Genomic DNA, 7,392 nt, shown 5'->3' on the forward strand with positions numbered 1-7,392 from the left:
CATTTTGAGGCTATATAAAGCCATGTATGTTGTATGTGTAAGAGACTTGAAAAATATAGTAAAAGAAGCATTTGTGCTCTTCTTTAGCCAATGGCTAAGTTTCTTTGCAATTCTATGTAGTTTAGGTTGCATGTAGAATCATTCAAGCTCGACATGATCAATCTTGCTTGTGGAGTGATTCGAATCTCATGGAAGTGTTCTTGCCTTGAGATATTTGATCAACAAGAATCATTCAAGCTAGACATGATCGATCTTGCTTGTGGAGTGATTCGAATCTCAAACAATGTTCTTGCCTTGAGATATTCGATCAACAAGGTAATCCGAATCTTACTCCCCTTGTAGTGGTTCCTTATCATATCAAAGCTTGTGGTTGTTTATTTTGATGACATCCTTGTTTACTCTAAATCTTTAGATGATCATATTACCCATGTACGCAATGTTTTGACTACTTTAAGAAACGAATGTTTGTACGTAAATTTAAAGAAATGTAGCTTTTGCATGGAAAAAGTTAACTTTCTTGGGTTTGTAGTTTCATCTAATGGTGTTGAGGTTGACGAGGAGAAAGTGAAGGCTAAAAAAAATTGGCCTACACCTAAAAATGTAAGTGAGGTAAGAAGTTTTCATGGTCTTGCAAGTTTCTACCGTAGGTTCATTAAGAATTATAGTACAATTGCTTCACCCTTGAATGAACTTGTTAAGAAAAATGTATCCTTTATATGGAAAAAGATCAAGAACTTGCTTTTAATACTTTGAAAGAAAAATTGAGTTATGCTCCCTTGCTTGCCTTACCTAATTTTGAGTCTACTTTTGGAATTGAATGTGATGCTCGTCGAGTAGGAATAGGTGCTGTATTAATGCAAATTCAAAGACCTTTGATGTTCTTTAGTGAGAAGTTGACTGGTGCATCTTTGAGGTATCCAACTTATGACAAAGAGTTTTATGCTTTGGTTCGTGCATTGCAAACCTGGCAACATTATCTTTGGCCTAAGGAGTTCATTATTCATACGGATCATAAAAGTTTAAAGCATTTGAGAGTATAAAATAAACTCAACAGACGACATGCTAAGTGGTTAGAATTTATTGAAACATTCCCTTATGTCATAAAATATAAACAAGGTAAGAAGAACATTGTTGTAGATGCATTATCACGAAGGTATGTCCTCCTCAATACTTTGAATGCTAGGTTGTTGGGTTTTGAACACATAAAGGATTTGTATCAACATGACATGTTCTTTGCTCCTTTTGTTGAATCTTGTGAAAAAGGACTCATTGTGGATAATTACTTGTTGTTAGATGGATTTTTGTTCCGAAAAGGCAAACTTTGCTTACCATCTTGTTCCATCCGTGAGCTACTTGTGAGGGAAGCTCATGGAGGTAGTTTAATGGCACACCATGGAGTTTCTAAAACTTATGATATGCTCTCTGAACATTTTTTTGGCCTAAAATGAGACATGATGTTCATAAAGTTTGTGCTCGTTGCATAGCATGTAAACAAGCTAAGTCTAGGCTTCAACCACATGGTTTATACTCCCCATTTCCGGTTCCTAATGGTCCTTGGATTGATATATCAATGGATTTTGTTTTAGGTTTACTTAGGACTAGAAAAGGTTATGATAGCATCTTTGTTGTGGTTGATCGGTTTAGTAAAATGGCTCATTTTATTCCTTGTCACAAAACTGATGATGCAAAACATATTGCAGACCTGTTCTTTAGGGAGGTTGTACGATTGCATGGCATTCCTAAAAGCATCGTTAGTGATCGTGATGTAAAATTTTTAAGCCGCTTTTGGCGTGTTTTATGGGGTAAGTTAGGAACTAAGCTAATATATTCAACTACTTGTCATCCTCAAACAGATGGACAAACTGAAGTTGTTAACAGAACCATGACTGCTATGCTTAGGGCTATTATTGATAAGAATCTTAAGACTTGGGAGGTTTGTTTGCCCTTTATAGAATTTGCATATAATAGGGTTGTTCATAGCACTACTAAATGCACACCTTTTGAAATTGTTTATGGCTTTAATCCTTTAACCTCCCTTGACTTGTTGCCCATACCGTCAAAGGAGTTTGTGAATTTTGATGCAAATGCCAAGGTTGAGTTTGTTCATAAACTTCACAAGCAAGTGAAAGAACAAATTGAGAAACAAAATTCCAAGGTTGCCACCCGAATTAATAAAGGACGTAAGTTTGTCATCTTCAAGCCAGGAGATTGGGTTTGGGTGCATTTCCAAAAATAAAGATTTCCTACTCAAAGAAAATCTAAGCTTTTACCACGAGGAGATGGACCTTTTCAAGTTCCTGAGCGTATCAACGACAATGCTTATAAAATTGATTTACCAGGTAAGTAAGGTGTTAGTACAACTTTTAATGTTGTTGATTTGAGTTCTTTTGATGTAGGTGATGGCTTTGATTCGAGAACGAATCTTTTTCAAGAGGGGGAGAATGATATGAACCACGACCAAGGAATTTTCATACCTCAAGGTCTAATTAAAAGGACGAGAGCTAAGAAGCTACAACAAACCTGGTGAGCTCATCAAAGGAAATTCTAGAAGACGCTGGAGACCTCCCTTATATGTTGTGCAAAGTTGAGCTTCAAGAAAGAGATGAATTAAATGCACTTTAAGTTGCATTTAATGAACTCCACTGAATTTATGAAACTAGTCCAAGGATGAGTCAATAAGCACATTTTACTAATTGCATTATTTTATTATAGTTTAAATATTTGTTTGTCATATTTAAGCTAGTTTTAAATATAGGAGTTAAGGTTATATTGTAACCCACATAGGTTACTATATTCCACCATTAACTAGCCATTTTAATATGGAAGTTATGAGTATTTTTCATTTACTAGCCCATTTAATTTGGGAGTTATATATCACATAGGTTAAGATTGTAAGGGCTATATAAAGCCTTCTTTTCTTTGATTAGACATCAGATTTTGGAATTAAGAATAAAATTTCTATTTTAGGTTTGTTGAGAGCTAAACTTTCTTTGCAAATTCTTGTGTTTAGAACTTGCATGTAGAGTCATTCAAGTGGTATTGATCAAACCTCTTGTGGAGTGATTCGAATCACAAGTTTAGAAACGAGTTTTCTTTACTCTTGATCTTGATCATCAAGGTAATCCGTTCCATACTTTTCCTTGGGTTGATTTTTCATATCATATCTCACACCATCCTATAACTAGCCTTACCGCAAATATCAAGCGAGGAGAACTATTCTGAATTACCTGACTATCGACTTACTCTTAGAGTGTAGAGTGACTCTTCTTCGGAAGCTTCTAGCCAGTCTGGTCTGACTATTTATTCTAGATAGGGGTCAAGCAAATACTGGAACTGCTGGCAAAGCATTCCTTTCTTCAAACACTATTGTGGTAGGAACACATTCTTCGAGCGGTATTCTGACTTGAAAGAAAGTCAAAGCTATAGGCTAGTTGCAGTGCCATCTGAATCTTCTAGTTTGCCGCGAACTCTACTCTTAGCCTTTCTCTCACCGCTAACGTAGTTCTACTTCTATTATTTCATTTTTCTTTCTTTAAACCTATCATGAAGTTATTGTTAAAATCTGATATTCTATTCATTCGATAATAAATCCATACTAGATTCGTTGGGATAGATATATATAACCCAGCGATATAAAGAATGCTACCATCAAACCTAAACCAACATAAATCTGATAATTCTTATGGGAGTCTTTCTTCGATAAATCCAACCCTATGAAAGCCAGGTACATAATAGTCCATATTAAGAAATTCAGAAGAGAAATACAAAAATGATTTCACCGAGAGAAATACCATACGGCGCATACCCGTACCAAAGAGTACAACCAATACCGAGGCAGACAAGAACTATAATACGACAATAGATACCTAATCAATAAGTAATGAGATCAACCAAGCATGAATCTTAAAGATAGTACTTCTTTCGGTCATTCATCAAAAGGAAACACTTGTTTTGCTGAATTGAGCCAAATTTGGGATTCTTTCTTCATTTGAATTCGAAGTCGAGTCTATTTCCCTTTCGTTATTCAAACAAAATCACAAAGAAAAAGAAAATAGATTTGATACCTTGTCTAGAACTCATGTTTGAAAGAAATATTCGATCACATAGAGTCATGAAGTTCAGTGGGTTAATTCAAAATTCATAGTTGATAAATGGCAAAAAATAAAGAAAGCCTGAACTCCTCTTTTTGATCTTGCATCTATAGTCTTTTTACCCTAGTGGATTTCTCTCTTATTTACTTAAAGTATGGAATCTTGGGTTATGGTCGAATGCTGGTCCATCCGAAATTTTGTTGAATGATGAAATCTTCTATAAAAGTTCATAGAATTGGTGGAGGAAATCCTCTTTTTGGACAAAATGATCAAAGAAAGAATATTCGGAGACACATCTACAATCCTATAGCCTATAGGAATCCACAAAGAAAGGATCCAATTAATCAAGATACATAATGAGGGTCGTATCCATACGATTTTGCACTTCTCAACAAATAGAATATGTTTTATTATTCTAAGCGGTTATTCTATTTTAGGGAATGAAGAACTTGTTATTCTTAACTCTTGGGCTCAAAAATTCCTATCTAATTTCAGTGATACAGTCAAAGCTTTTTGATTCTTTTATTAACATTAACCGATTTATGTATCGGATTTCATTCGCCCCACGGTTTGGAACTAATGATTGGTTCTGTCTACAAAGATTTTGGGTTTATTCTGATCAAATTATATCAGGTCTTGTTTCCACTTTTCCAGTTATTCTCGATACTAGACTATTTGCAAATCTTGGATTTTTCGTTATTTAAATCGTCTATCTCCGTCACTTGTAGCTTGTAGTTATTTCTCATTCAATGAATGATTGATAAATGATCTATCTACCGATATTATGAAAATCAAAGACGAATGTTTCAGATTTTGTAGTTCTACATAAACTCAAATCCTATACGGAGGATTTTAATCGTTTTCATCCTAGAGAAGCGACTGGGCATATTGTATGTGCCAATTTCCATTTAGCTAGTAAGCCCGGTGGGATATTGAGGTTCCACAAGCAGTACTTCTGGATACTGTTCAGTGTTCGAATTCCTCTTATGATAAGCGGCAAGTGAAACAAGTTCTTGCTAATGGTAAGAAAGGGGGGTTTGAATGTGTGGGCTGTTCTTATTTTACCGGAGGGGTTTGAATTTTTCATAAATTTGTTTATCGCCAATGCTTGCTAAATGAATTTGATACTGAATTTCTATTATTTATTAATCTGACCTTTATACTTGATTAGTTGAATTAGGGAAGTAGCCTAGCTCAGCTGGGCGAAGCTCCTAATGTAAAGAGTACTCTCATTAAAGCAGGGTGACATATTACCGTTGACCTCAGACCTCACACCTGATTTCCTCTCCCTATCGGTCTCACAATTCCATTGCCTCTTCCCGATCCCCCGAAAAAAGGCGGATGCTCCTGTAGGTAGGAGCAACTTCACTTTCGGTGTTCGGTGTTCGACGCTCCCTTCGAACTGATATCCAAAGATTCCTTGTAACAGGATGGTTTGAAATGATGGTTTATTACAGGTTCTGGTGGCATGAATAGGATGAGCATACGAATGAGTCGGAACATGGATAAGGTAGTGGTTCGAGCCAGTCGAGAGTACAAGATTACTGACCGAAGACTGATCAATTGAGATGGGCGAAAGCCCTGCTATCGAAGGAATGCATCCAACAGTGTTCTGTCTCATGGGTCCTCTCATGCTAAAATTGGCTCAACAATCCACTTTGTTCTCCCGTAAATCACTGAAATTAGAATACATAACTGATGTTACTTCGATCTGATACCTCTCGATTCAGAGAGGAAATGCGCATTTGTCTTATTTTGAGTCTCCCCATCTCGATCTCTACTAATTGGATATGGGACTGGGTGAAGGGAAGCTTTATGGGAGAAAGGAGGAAAAGGTCGGTACAGCTAGTAGCTAAAGGCTTGACTCAAACATATGGTCTCGATTACGAGGAAGCCCTTATTTACCCCACCCTGGTAGCCAAGATTCAGTCTGTTCGTCTCCTACTCTCTATTGCAGCGAATCGAGATTGGCCTCTGTTCCAATTAGATCTTCCAAATGCCTTCCTGAATGGGGACCTATAGGAAGAAGTTTACATGAGTCCTACCCCCGGTTGTGTAAGGGGGAGGAGAACAAGAGTGGTCAACTGTAGTGGAAGCCAAACGACGGGGCCAAGAATCTGTGATCGATCCGAAGAACCACGGCTAGATATGATTCTGCTTCCCCTTCGTACTACCAAGATTCTTGCCCGGCTTTCTTTCGGCTTAAGAAGGCAGCGGTGAGAATGAGGATCACTTCGGAACTCGTTGAGAATGGGCGTTTTAGGGTCTAAAAGTTCTCCAACGTGTTGCGGATCCTTCGGCTGTGAGAGGGTCTTTTGGCCGCCGTGTGAAGCTTAGCTTGCTTTAGCAGCCACGTGATGATTCGACGTTCGTGGTAGGCGTAGGAGCTGGGCGAAGCGGTAGCCAAGCTCTGGTGGTGATGCAAGTGCGTGGTGAGCGTAGTAGCCCCCTCGGGCATGCTCTTTGTACAACAAAGCGAAGAGCTAGTAAGGGCCGGAATTGAATATCATATGTAGTGTAGAATCGGATCTGAGGCTCTTTACTAGGATTGGAACAAGCAAGGAACGAGTGACCACAAGCTTCGCTTAAGCGCTCGACATGCAGTTAGCTCAAAACATGTTCATTATGTGGCCGAGCGAAGCGCACCTGCACCTATCTTTGTGAAGGGTGAAGGTGAAGCAACCTAGCATCACTTTAGATAGGAGCAGAATAGATGACTTACAACTAAAAGTTCTTCGGATCGATAGATATATCGTACCACGTAATGGAGATCAGATCTTAGTCTGGATCCGGTGGTTCGCAGAATTCGGGACCTAACGATGGTTCTTCGGTTCGTCACATAAACGGGAGCAGACGATTCCCTCCTCGCTCCCTTTTTGGGGAATGGCTGCAATCACAAGCAAGTCATTGAATGAGTGGGGGGCTCCAAAAGCACATGCAGGATAAACAGGTGTTTCAGGAGACGGTCTAAGAAAGGGCCCGGTCTAGAAAGAAAAGAGAACTCTCAACAAGCTGGAACTAATCAAGATCAATAGGAAGTCCCAGAATTTCTTGACAAAGTGAAAGTTCATGCCACGACGATCCATATGGAAGGGCAGTTTTGTTGATGCATTCTGGTTGATAAAGTGTTTTGTCATTCTCCAACTCCGGATGAGTTTGAGGCCTACGGCGCCTTTTTTTGAAGACTTTTTGTTGCGCCCCTCTCCCTATCGGTCGAGCTACTTCGCCCCTATATCTAAAGGGCGAGGGTGGCGGCCTTGATTGGGTGCCCCTATAAGATCCCCGATAAACTCGGGCTCGG

Source organism: Cucurbita maxima, unplaced genomic scaffold, assembly GCF_002738345.1.
Source record: "Cucurbita maxima cultivar Rimu unplaced genomic scaffold, Cmax_1.0 Cma_Scf00065, whole genome shotgun sequence".
NCBI classification, from domain to species: Eukaryota; Viridiplantae; Streptophyta; class Magnoliopsida; order Cucurbitales; family Cucurbitaceae; genus Cucurbita; species Cucurbita maxima.